The sequence below is a fragment of the Podarcis pityusensis genome (assembly GCF_964106645.2).
Source record: "Podarcis pityusensis genome assembly, chromosome: 6".
NCBI classification, from domain to species: Eukaryota; Metazoa; Chordata; class Lepidosauria; order Squamata; family Lacertidae; genus Podarcis; species Podarcis pityusensis.
Window position 1 is genome coordinate 38,153,401 of NC_138030.1, and position 12,951 is coordinate 38,166,351.

General features: G+C 48.6%; 1 protein-coding gene across 2 annotated transcripts in view; it reads left to right on the forward strand.

Annotated features, from left to right (window-relative positions):
* The first annotated feature begins 4,705 nt into the window (after positions 1–4,705).
* Positions 4,706–12,951, forward strand: part of PLXNA2 (plexin A2) — a 403,964-nt gene continuing 395,718 nt past the window's right edge. Inside the window, exon 1 of one of the 2 annotated variants that reach the window (XM_081009779.1) lies at positions 4,706–4,925. The gene's annotated coding sequence lies outside the window, so the exon portion shown is untranslated. The remainder of the gene's footprint in view (positions 4,926–12,951) is intronic. The other variant, XM_081009778.1, reaches the window with a different exon arrangement.

Sequence of the window (12,951 nt, forward strand, 5' to 3'; positions counted from 1 at the left end):
GAGCATGGATTACAGAGTCTTGGTAGACCAGGTCCCAAAACAACCAAAGCTGGCAAACTAGTCATAGCTAGAAATAGCTACTTGGGTCTGCAAAAGCATGCTGCATCCATGAGCCCCATCCACTGCAGGCTATCTACCCAATTCCTCAACACAAGAACCACCAACCCACAACCCCTTGTTGAGTTTCAACTTTAATTTATCATCCAGCCCCATGAAAATAGCCATTATTGTATCAGAACTCAGTGTCAGTTTTAGGATTTGACGCAAAAGCCAAAATGATGAAGGCACTCCTCTTCAGCCCAAATCCTGGGACGTACATATATATGGAACTATGTCAGACAAAGGCTGGAGACAAGGAAATAGAACCCCCTTCATAGCTTGGCTTGGACAAGAAAAACACATTAGGCAGGATCTGAACACCAGGGAGATGATTCAGCCCCTTTGGGCAAACATTGTTCAGACAGCATGACATCTGGTACTGAATTCTTCTTCAATAATAATAATAGTAGTAGTAGTAGTAGTAGTAGTAGTAGTAGTAGTAATATACTGCCCTATACCCGGAGGTCTCAGGGCAGTTTACAGAATGCATGAATGCATAGAAGAGGAAGCAGGATCTTAACTTCCGGCTCCTCCTCTCAGCCTTCATGTGATCTTATGCACAAAATCTACACAAGTGCAAGTGGTACACACAAAGCATCTCTCTGCACACTGTGTGCATGTGTCATTTGATCACATTGTGTACAAAAGGACCACTGAATACATGGAGGTCCCTTCAGTAGAAGAGCCAGGCAGCAAATGCTGCGAAGTAGGGGACAGCAGTAAAGTCTTAAGAGAAGATGGAGCTTTGTATGCCACACAACCTGACCTGCATTCCTTAAGCTAGCCTACTTTTCCTCAGGTGCACTGTCCTATCACCAGAGGCAAGGTAAGACACAGCTGCCAGCCTGTTGGCTTCTGTACATGGAAGGAGTGGTGAGCTACAGTGGTACCTCTGGTTATGTACTTAATTCGTTCTGGAGGTCCGTTCTTAACCTGAAACTATTCTTAACCTGAACCACTTTAGCTAATGGGGCCTCCTCCTCCTGCTGCTGCTGCTGCTGCTGCTGCTGCTGCGCCGCCACGCAATTTCTGTTCTCATCCTGAAGCAAAGTTCTTAACCCGAGGTTTCTGGGTTAGCGGAGTCAGTAACCTGAAGTGTATGTAACCTCAAGCGTATGTAACCCGAGGTACCACTGTATACCTAATATAGAATCAGCTTCCACAATTATGATGCAGGAAAATTGTAGTGTGAAAACTCACTTACCACTTCAGATTGCATCATGTTTTGCTGTATGGTTCCCCCTCCCCATAGCAGTATGTGTAATTTGGATGTGATTTTCATTGGGGAAATGGTGCAAAACTGGGGGCTGACCTCTCTTGCCCACTCTTTCACATACACAGTCCAAACAGATTCAAGCCATTCCTGCAGCTGTTCTGTTCCAACCGATTGCTCACTCAGTGAAGGAATAGATACAGCACAAATTTCCTAGGCAGGTACAGTGGTACCTTGGGTTACAGATGCTTCAGATTACAGATGTTTCAGGTTACAGACCCCGCTAACCCAGAAATAGTACCTCGGGTTAAGAACTTTGCTTCAGGATGAGAACAGAAATCCCGCAGTGGCGGCGCGGTAGCAGCAGGAGGTCCCATTAGCTAAAGTGGTACCTCAGGTTAAGAACAGTTTCAGGTTAAGAACGGACCTCCAAAATGAATTACCGTATTTTTCGCTCCATAGGACGCACTTTTTCCCCTCCAAAAATGAAGGGGAAATGTGTGTGCGTCCTATGGAGCGAATGCAGGCTTTCGCTGAAGCCTGGAGAGCGAGAGGCATCGGTGCACACCGACCCCTCTCGCTCTCCAGGCTTCAGGAAGCTATCCGCAAGCCTTGCAAGCCCGGTGGGAGTTCCCGCGGGCTCACAAGGCTTGCAGGCAGCAGCCTGCAGCCCCGGCGAGTGTCCGCAAGCCTTGCGCGCCCGGCAGGAGGTCCCGCCGAGCGCGCGAGGCTTGGGGCGGCAGCCTGTCGCCCGAAGCACGGGGAGCCCTCCAGAGGGCTCCCCGTGCTTCGGGCGAGTGTCTGCAAGCCTTGCGCGCCCGGCAGGAGGTCCCGCCGAGCGCGCAAGGCTTGGGGCTGCAGCTTGTCGCCCGAAGCACGGGGAGCCCTCCGGAGGGCTCCCCGTGCTTCGGGCGAGTGTCTGCAAGCCTCGCGCGCCCGGTGGGAGGTCCTGCCGAGCGCGCGAGGCTTGGGGCGGTAGCCTGCAGCCCGAAGCACGCGAGGCTTGGGGCGGCAGCCGCGGGGGGGGGATAATTTTTTTTATTCATTCCCCCCCCCAAAAAAACGAGGTGCGTCCTATGGGCCGGTGCGTCCTATAGAACGAAAAATACGGTAAGTTCTTAACCCGAGGTACCACTATAGTTCCAGTGATGATTTACCTTGTGTATGTTACATTTGCTCCCATTTCCAACCAAAACGATCACTGAAGAGTCATCTGAAATCAAAAATTATTTTGGGGTGTACCAGCAGATTCATCACTGCCCACTCCCAATTCCCATGTTCAGAGATTGTTAGTGAAAATATTTAGATCCTGCCTTTCTTTTGAAAGAATAAGAATCCCCCCTCCCTAGATAATTACTTACTTACTTACTTACTATATCCTGCCTGCTGCACAAGCCACTGGGCCCTTTAAGACAAAGTCAACTAAGATAAGAACAATACATAAAACTCCATAAAATAACACAGCCCTTAAAATATTCCATACAGCAACTCAACAATAATTCGCTACATTGCAATTTATTAATAGCAGCAGTAACAACTAATTGATTTGTCTCCTCCTCTAAACGTCCTCTGAAAAAGGTGGGTCTTAACCACCCTAAAGCTGTCAACTTTACAGTTAAGAAATGGGGCCTCAGGAGGGTGGGAGTTCTTGGTGGGAGAGGGGCCACCACTGAAAAGGCTTGCAGCACTTGTCATAGTACTAGACCAATCACTACCTACATTTCCTGTATAGAAAGATGGATATCTAGCAATATTTTGAAGGAAACAGACAAACGTCTGCAGTTAAAATGTGTTAGCTTTCTTCTGCGGCACTCCTGTGCCCACTTTATTAGGGAGGAAGGCTTACTTCTGAGTAAGCATACATCACCTTGCCTTGTTCATTTCTCTGCTTCCCCTGCCTAGAAATCTGGTGAAAAGATACTATTTCCCCGTGTTATATTGCACCTACCCGCCGCAACTTTGCACTCCCAGGTGTGTCTGTGTTTCCTGATTTCCGCACAGGAATTTCCTGAATTGATACACATCGAATATGACACGCTGTCATAGCTTAGCTTGACACTCGCCTATATGGAAACCCTGAACCCTACATTCCATAATCGCAAAACTCTCTCCCGAGAGACTTTCAGCATAATGTGCAACAGGCCGGAAGGAAGAGCTAGGACCACCCTTTTTTTCCTTTTTATTTGAAGGCTGCGATCCTGCGGTCACTTACTTGGGAGCCTGCCTCCCGGGGGCACTTGCTGCAAACCTTTTGGTAGTATGGGTGGGGGGACAAGGAGAAGAGTGAAGGAGAGAGGGAGGTCCCCATCCCCTCCCTCCATCCCCAGGATGATGTCCCACCTGTGGCAACGCACCTTTGCGCCTGTTTTTACCTGGCCCAGCTCGCGCGGCTCTGGGATTGAGCCCCCTGAGCCCACTTCCCCTTCTTCAGGCTGCATTGCCGTCCCCTCTTTCGCCCGCCAGCCTCGGACGCAGAAGCCGGTGCCAGCCACCCCGATTCTTCCTCTTGAGCTCTGAATTCTGTTGCTTTCCCGCTGGAGTTTGGCTTTCTGCTCCCTCCTTCCTCCCCCCGCCCCTCCACTCCCTTCCCTTAGGAGCCAGCGAGGACCCCCACCCACCCCCTTGACAGGTAGCATCCCTGCTGTGGATGAATGGGGGGGGGCGACAACCCCGGCTGCGGATCTATTCCAAAACATATACCTGCTTCCACACACGCCCACCCCCCCAAAAAAATCATCCCCGTTCTTTCCCAATCCAGCCAAAATCTTCCCCCTCCCTCCGACGGATTCCTTGATTTTGCTTTGCTCTGACGTTGCCAAGGAGAGAGGAAGAGGGAGAGAGAAGCGGGCGTGGGGGAGTTCCAAAGACTGCAGCAAATTGGGGCAGGCCTGGGATCTGTGGGCGCTGGCCGGGGAAGAGTTAATCCCTGGTGCCTGTATGTTAATGAGCTCCATGGTAATGCAAGGAGGCCGGCTTTCGCGGGCAGGCTGCTGGTGATGGAGAGACGAGGGAGGGAGGGAGGGAGGGAGGGAGAAGGAGCGCCGTGCCAGTCTAGCTCCTGTGGTACTGGCAGAAAGCGAGCGAGAGCGAAGCGCGCGGAGTGAGCGAGCGTGAGGGAGAGAGAGAGGGTGGGCGGGAGCGAGAGGGAAACGCCGAGCCACATCCATGAAGGAAATGACAGCGTGAGGCAGGCGAGGCAAGGCAGCCCTAGCCAGCCAGCCGCCGCCAAGGGGAAGCCTGCCGGTGCTCGCCGATGCCAGCCCGGAGTCCGAACGGATCCCTGAGGTGGCCAAGCCCCGCCAGCCAGACGAGCGGGAAGCAGCCTCGGGCACCGCATCTCGGGCACAACAAGCGGGCGAGGCGCGCGCCGGGCTGCTGCCGCGGAAAGACTGACTGACTGACGCGCGGACTGAGTGCCGGAGGGGCGGCAGGCAGGCAGGCAGCGGCTCCGTCAGGCAGGAGGAGCCGCCGCGCGACTTTCGGAATACAGATCCATGCCAGGCTCGCCGGGGGTTTCATGAAGCCGGGCTGTGTGTGGATTACCTCGCCGTAATTCCGAGGAGGGAGAGGGCGACGGGGAGCGGCGAGGCGAAAGAGTCCTTCTGGAGCCTGGGTAAGTCCGCGAAGGCTGCCCACCGCGGAGCCCGCGCCTTGCCCGCCAGCACCTGGTTCCCGCCCCGCTCGGCTCGCTCTGGAGCGCAGCAGGGCAGCCTGCTTTCCTTATCGATTCTCGCCGGGTTTATGTTAAATATGATGATGGTGGTGGCTCACCGGCCACTTTCCCGCCGTCGCGGCGGAGGGGGGGGAGGTGTCGCCTCTCTTGACAGCGCGATCCTAGTCGCCGTGCCCGCTCCCCGTGGACTTCCGCGGGACTCGCTCCCAGGTTGGAAGGGGGGTGTTGCTGCATGTAGAGGATTGCAAGCCGTCCAGGCGCTTCTCCCTTGGCGGGAAGGGTGACTCGGGGGTTTGCCTTTCTAGCCGTGAGGACGCAAGACAGGTGCGTCTCTGGAGCCCACTCCCCTCGGGCCGTCGATGGCGGCAGGAGGTCGCTCCCCAGATCTCTGGGATCGCTGCTTCCAAACGGGCTCGATCTCTTCGGGATTCTGCTGCTCCTTCCGGAAGCCCGCTCCGCGTTTGGCGGAGGCAAGTGCGCTGGAAGAAGCAAACAGGTTCACCCTCCCGAAGAAAAGTTCCCACCGAGAGAGACTTGGAAGTGGTTTCGATTTCCCTTTGGAAACGTCTCTCCCAGTGTCCCAGCAGCTTTTGGGGGGCGGGGGGTATGACTTTGTACCCATGGTTCAAACCCTGCAGAGATGGTGATCTCCCCCCCCCCAACCCAAAGTAGCTTGCTTAATAGAATATCCCACCGCTGAAGCTTTTCTGTCTGTTGCATTCCTCCTTATAATGCGGGTACCAGCCTCTCTGGGACCCTCTTTTGCAATGTGGCTCGCTGCAAAACTTCGTGTTTCTAGAGACTGTGGGTTGTTAAGTGCTGCCACAATAACTCCCAGTTAGATGATGAAGTCCACGGAACCACAGTGAACAGAGAAGGAGTTTGCATGGTAAGGAAAGTGATAGGATCTGCTTTGGTTTGGGAATTCTGCAGGTGAGGAGGGAATAATAAGGGATACATCCAATTAGTAGACCATTGAAACCAATGGACTAAAGTTATGCCCAATCATTTCAACACGTCTACTCTGAGTATGGTCAGCATTGGAACTTACTCTGTGAATGCCCCCCCCCCCCGTTGTGTTTACAAGCGTTCTCCCAGGATTTGTGTAACTTGTCAGTAAAATGGGTCACTTTAGCAGCTCTGACTGATTGTGGGTTATGAGCTCTCATTGACTGGGCTGCCTCATTGATGACATCGTTCCACCAAGTTAAGTCAATGACCTACTTTTTTCTATGGTCAGGAGACTGATATAACTATTCAGCAAAGACCAAATGCCATTCAAATCATGCAACGTCAATACCTTCAACACTTAATTTCCTTGGTATCCCCCTTGGCCAGTTCCTCCCTCCCTCCATGAACCTGCAGACTTTTTATAACACAGTGTTTTGGAATCATTCTGTTAAAACTGAATGAAAACAACCAGTGTAGACTTGGGAAGTAATATACAGTTGAAAGTTTCGTGCAGTGTGGGTCTTGAAATGGAACATAATAGCAAAAAAGTGATTCCTTGCTCCTATGGACCCACTGCAAGAAGATGAAGGTAACCCCTATTTATTCACCATTCCCTGAATCACTATTTTCAGTGTATTTATTTGTTGAGTCACCCCATCCCAGCACAACTTAAAAGAGGTTTGTGCTGTGGAAAGAGGTAACAGATTCTGTTTCAGAATCTGAACAAATTCCAGAAATGTAATAGACACTTCCTTTCTCTCTTGACACACACACCCCTCATCCCTGATCTAACCCTGCCTGATACTTCTCTTTAACCCTGTAATCTTCTGAACTCCTCAGCTGAAGAATATGAATTTCCTAGAATACAAAATTTAAACAAAGAAACAAATCCAGCAGTTCCAATCACTCTGATGGTAGAGAATAAATGTTTCCCTGCCTTTGGCTCTCTCTGTTTGGCAAAATTACATTTAACACAGGACAAATTGGCTTGCAGTGCAGCAAAATGGAAAAGGCATTTGGAATGGGTTTTGTGGTGGAGACACAGGGACCACAGGGTTTTTCAAAGGTGTCTCCTGTAATCTGAAACCCCCTGTGCTGAAAGGAGCAATGAAGAACTTTCTGCTTGGTTGCAAGGTTTCTTGAAGGCTTCAAAAGTTTTTTTTGCTGCTTTCAGGCTATAGGCATCCCTCATGTTCCATTGCAGTGTTTTGGGACTTGCACTGAGAAAGTTGCAAACAACTCTAGGGAAGTCATTTGGATGCCAACATGCAAAACTCCACAAAGCCATGGTGCAAGTAATTTGCATGTTTAGCCAAAACTCCCTGTAGTATTCTGGTGCACCAAGGAAAGTTATTCATGTGAGTGATTCCCCCCCGCAACCCAGAACTTCATAACTGCAGGTACACATGACTGTCTGTTTCTGCCCACTTTCACAACTGTTCCCAAAGAGAACTATCTCCTCAGTAGCATCCAAAAGGCTGTCATCCTCCACTGTCAAAAATAAAGTATTACTCTGTTGTTTCCACTCACACTTTAACTCTTGTCCTGGATCAATGTGTGCTAAAAGTTCACATCCTCTACTCTTTTTGCAAACACCATTTTGCCAGTCTACCTGCCCATCTAATTCTAAGCAACTGAACTAGTAGGGATGTGTCCTCCTGCTTTCTCTCTTCTGATATTTCCATTCAGTACCTGGAACATTTTACTCCTTTGCCTGTCAGGCATCCATAAAAGAATAATGGTAGCAGCAGCAATAATAATAATAATAATAATAATAATAATAATAATAATAATAGCTCCCCGCCTCTCTCCCAACCTGAGCCAGTGGGTGCTCTTGAGACAGGCCCTTTCCCCCATTTCCAAACACTCTTGATTATTCAGCTAATCTTTATTTCATGGGCACGTTACAAGAAACACACAAACAGAGGGAGAGAGAGTGGAAGGCGGTGACATGTTTAAAATACACAAGAAAGGCGCTGGCAGGAATATAATCGTCCTTATTCTGCTGATATGAAATATTTATGGCTCTAAGTTGCGGCGAGGTTCTCTCCCCCTTCCCCCTTCCTCTTTGCAAACCTTTCAGCACCACCCCTCCCCTTTCTGCCTCGGTAAAAATCATATTTAAACAATTCAGCACGGGGCCCTTCATTCTTATGCTTTACCCCCTCACCCAGCTGTCTCTTCGTGTAGCTGCGCACAGCTGTCTACACGCGTAGCCGGGGGGTACAATGTACTTCTGTCCATCACTACAAATGGGAAAACCAGGAATTGCTAGCCAAGCTACTAACCAAATCATAAAGAGACCCACGCATTGTGTTACAGTCTGTTAACTAGAAATAATTCACAACCATCCATTTAGCCAGGCCTGGGAAGGAGGGGGAAGCCTACAAAAGAAGCCCCCCCCCCCACACCCTCATTTCCCTCTCCTTCCTTCATCCAAGGTGCCTGTATTTGATAGCCAAAGCCTGCTTACCCCCTTGGGCATTCTGTTATTAATTCATTAGATCTGATCTTACTTTATTTTATTTTATTTTGCTCCCTCCTGGTATTCTCCCTCCCCCACCCCACCCCCTTCTCACAATTCAAACAGTAGTGAATGGACAAAACTCCCTCAAGGGAAACATTTTTTCACTTAGTTACAAAGATTTCATGGCTAATTAGAGTAAATGTGGTTTTAAGAGTGTTAATCTCTTAACCAGCTTGGCTGGCAGGCCAGGGCGCTTACAAAAGGAAGAGAAGGATGAATAGAGGAAGAGGGGGCTGCTTCTCAGAGTTCCACCATTATTGATGACAGTGTCCATCCTATCCAATAAGAGCCCTGTAGATGGTCAAGTTAGGCCCACCGCTCCTCTCAGTGAGGGATCCCTTCACAGAACAGGGCACTGTCTTGATGTGGTTTGTATTCCCAGCCCTCCCCTACATGACCCCAAATTAGTGCCTGTGAAACTTAAAGCCTCAGAGGCTGAGGCAAAGGAAAGAAAGTTCTTTGTCCTATGAAAAGAGATTTCTGGAAAGCTTCGGTGATAATAACATCAGAACAGAAAGAGGATCAAGGCAGTGTATTCTACTTGGCAGGTACAGGCTGCTGCCTAACGTGTTTTATGGGTAAGTTCATCCAATGCAGCTAAAAAAATAAACTCTGTAAGATGTTTCCCCAAGCTCCACCAGCCCCATGGTTAGGGATGATGGGAACTGGAGTCTGGCAATGTCTGGAAGGGACCACAGGTTACACACCCCTGTGCTATATATAGCCTATGAAGTGTGATGAGAGGGAGGGTGCTGACGTATGATCCAAAGACTTCTTCTCTGCCAAACATTTTGCAGGGAAGTTTTCTGAAACAGTTGAACCCTCCCCAGTCTCTTCAGTGGAGGCCCTTCACCCTCTTGTCTCCCAGAGATGGATCTGAGGACACATAGACAAATAAGGAGAGTTGTTTGTGTGCAGAATCATTCCGTCTCTGCCCAGCGTATCAGTTTTGCTCCAAGGTCAAATGTATGTTAATGATGGGGAGGTGAGGCAAGTGCTTCCAATTTTTCTTCTTTCTGTCATCGTTTTCAGATCCAGAAGTGTTAAGGAGGGAAGGGGGGGAGGAAATAAGGAAGAAAAAGAAAAAAGAAATCTCCCTGTCAAACCACTTTGGCATGAGCAGGAGTTAGCTGTGGGGTGGGATTTGTTTGTTTATTTATTTAAAATAAGGTTCCTTCTCTAAAGCAGATGGCTCCTGCCAGACCTGCAATCCATCTTCTCCTTGATACTATTTTGACATAAGACCCAACGCTGCACTAATAAACTCCAGGGCGCTGCAAGCCAAGGACTCCTGAGCTTGGCAAAAAAACCCAGAGCCACTGATTAAGAATGCTCTGGATTTTCTGTTGAGCTTCTTGTTTATTTAAATGCGCCTGCCTTTTCCTTTTCTCTGTGCTCAAGACATCCCAAAGTTTTCTCCAGTGACTTTCATCTTTTCGATTTTCACATGAATGGGTTGTGAAACCTGCAGTGCCACTTTTCCCCACTAGAGGGGGGCTCCTGCAGATAAAGGTTGATATACTGGAAAGGAGCTTTTGTATAGAGCAGTGGGTGGGTGGTAGTTGTGCCGGGAGCGGGACACTCTGCTATGATCATGCCACTGTTCAGAATCTGCTAAAAACCACCCAGTCTTTTTCTTCTGTATATCATATGGTAAAGCAAGGCATGCCTGTGCAGTTGTGTGCTTAAAATGTGATATACATCTGGCCTGCTAAGTCCTAGCTGTGAATGGCAGTAGCAGTATGGGGGGGTGGGGAGCAAGAGCAGTTGAGTACTTGAAAAGCATTCCTGGTCATGAACCAGGTTGATGTTTTCTCCCCTCGTTTTATCAGGGAGAGAGACCTGCTTTCAGAATCTTCTCAGCATGGTTCCATCTTTCTATGCCCCTGCTGTGGCTGGAATGTAGCTCTGAGAACAGCCACAGATGTTAGTAAAACAGCATTAGGAGGACTCTCAGAAATATAAAAATGCAGCAACCCAGAAAACCGATGTCAATTGTGAGGTCTCTCTCTTTCGTTCCCTTTCTCTCTCTTATCCAATATACCTTGCACCATGTCTGCTCCGCTGCTTGCTGTTTTGCCTGAATTAGGTCCCATCCTTGTGCTTCATTGGCTGGGAGAATATCGTGCGGCCTGACTCTGTTGGCAAACGGGGATACTGCTGGCATCTCTGTGGGATGGTGCATGCCAGCAGAGGGGTTCTGGGAAAGCATTGGCCTCCCTCATTCCAATCTGATCGAGCCCAGCTCGTGTTTCTGAGTTTAATCTACACTTCTCTTTGGGCTGAAATTGAACTGGGGGGTGGAGGTGGCAGAAGGGGGGTGGCAGGTGGAGGCTGGAAATATGAAAAGAGAGATAAATGTATTGTGTTATGAAAGTTTAATCCTGCTTTGCTGTGGCTAAAATTACATTCAGGGCTGGAGATAAAAGGCATCAGAGTAACATTATAAAAAGGCCAGATCATCTTAAAAGGCAGAGCGATAGCGAGCCCAAGTCAGACAAGCCATCAATCCAATGCTCACACACAGAGGCAGTTCTCCAAGGGAGTGGAGAAGCAAATGAGGTGTGCTGCTGGTTCCCTCCTGCCTAATACTGCTGACTTGCTGCAGTGGGAAAAGAAAAGGCACTTGGCTCAGAATGTCCATATCTGAGAAATGGCTGACCAGCTGCCTGGTGTGTTGTTTGTCGGCCACTTTCTTTGTGGGTTGGAATGGGCTGGCTGGGGGAACCTTGAGCAGCGGGATCTCAGGGACCCCAACAGTGCAATCTGGAGATGATTAGCCACACTTGGAGGATCACATAAGGTTGAGAGGTCTGTGAAGTTTTGGCACATGCACGATGCTGCTCAATAAGGCACACTGGAGTGAATGTGCACTATGGTGGAAGTGAAACGGTGGAATGCTGTCAGCAGCTTGTGTGTTTCAATAGATAGGTTGCACAGGGGACCTGAGTTCAAATGCTGCTCTCCTTAGATCCTGTGTATATTTCATATTATTAAATAGCAACCCCGTTGCTATTTGTTAGACATTTGGAAAAAGCAAAGGCCAAAACAGTTCTTTATCTTTCTTGAAGCACATGCATTCATCAGCCCTTTCTCCACCTGCCACCAATGATTTCATGCTGTTCGGGTGCTTCATGTGTTCAGTACCTCTGAAGTCCTCAGTGACTCCTTTACATGTGAACTTTCTGGGATAAGGCCAGGAAAGAAAGCTAATTCAACCCAATATTCTTCATAATGTTGCACAAATGGTTAATGACCAGTGAGAATGAGAACTCTGGGAGCCAGATGGCAGTTGTTATAGGCCTTGTTGCATTACTTCTTTTTGCTGAGGTAGAGTGTCACCCAAGAGAAGAGTTAATAGGCACACTCTTTCCCTGCAAAACAAAATTTAAAAATAAACACTTGAGATATAACTTATAACAGGTTCTCACCTCCATATTAGTTGGAGTTTCTGTTTATCGGTGGGGATGGAGCAAGACTAGTCAAAACAATTTACTGCCTGAGGCAATGAAAAGACAGTGCTGCCCCTTCTGCCCAATTCCACAAGCTGAATGAATCCCATTGGACTGGAAGTTGAAGGGACTGGAGAAGACAGAAAGAAGCTTTGGGAATTGTCACCATTCAGCTCCCATAGTGGCCTCTCCCTCCACACACCCCAACTGCCACCACAGGAGCATCTTGCCCTGAGGAGAGGGGAGAAGAAGCAGTAACAGCTTTTCCTAAACAAACAAGTTGACTTATCCATTCTATTGTAACTTTATATATACAGTGGAACCTCAGTTTTCTAACATAATCCATTCCAGAAGTCTGTTCGACTTCCAAAATGTTTGAAAACCAAGGATCAAAGCCATTCAACTTCCGAGGCATGTTTGAAAACGGAAGCATTCACTTCTGGGTTTCTGGCAGCCGAGATGTTCGAAAACCAAGGTTTGACTGTGTGTGTGTGTGTGTGTGTGTGTGTGTATACACACTTTGCTTGTAATCATCTTACAATTGGACAGCAATTGTATGCAGCAATCCCCACCACATCCTTTGCCTGATTTTGGCTATCCATTTTTCCCTAATGGTAGCTCTGGGCTGGAAACCTGAAAAGAGAACAGATTGTGATTGTTCTGTCTGCTGACAGACTTCTTTTTTTCTGACCTCACAGTGACCACCTGCCCCAAAGACTGAACTATAGGCCCTCACTCTATCACTGTGTCTAGGTATAGTTTCTCTTTCTAGTGTCTTCTGACCAGTATCTCTTAGTTCTTTCATGACACCTAACACCCTTTTTGCCAATCTATATCACCAGTATATAGAATCATCCACCCTCCCCTTCTCTGGCAGAAAACCCCACATACATTTGTTGTGTCCAGTTTTATACTGTAGTTTTCCTCAGCCCACCCTGAGGTAGCATTTTCTGTGCATCTGCTCTTCTTGTCCTTATGCTGAGTTTCGAACAATTCATTTCTGCCAGTTTTCCTAGCATTTGCACCACTGATTTGA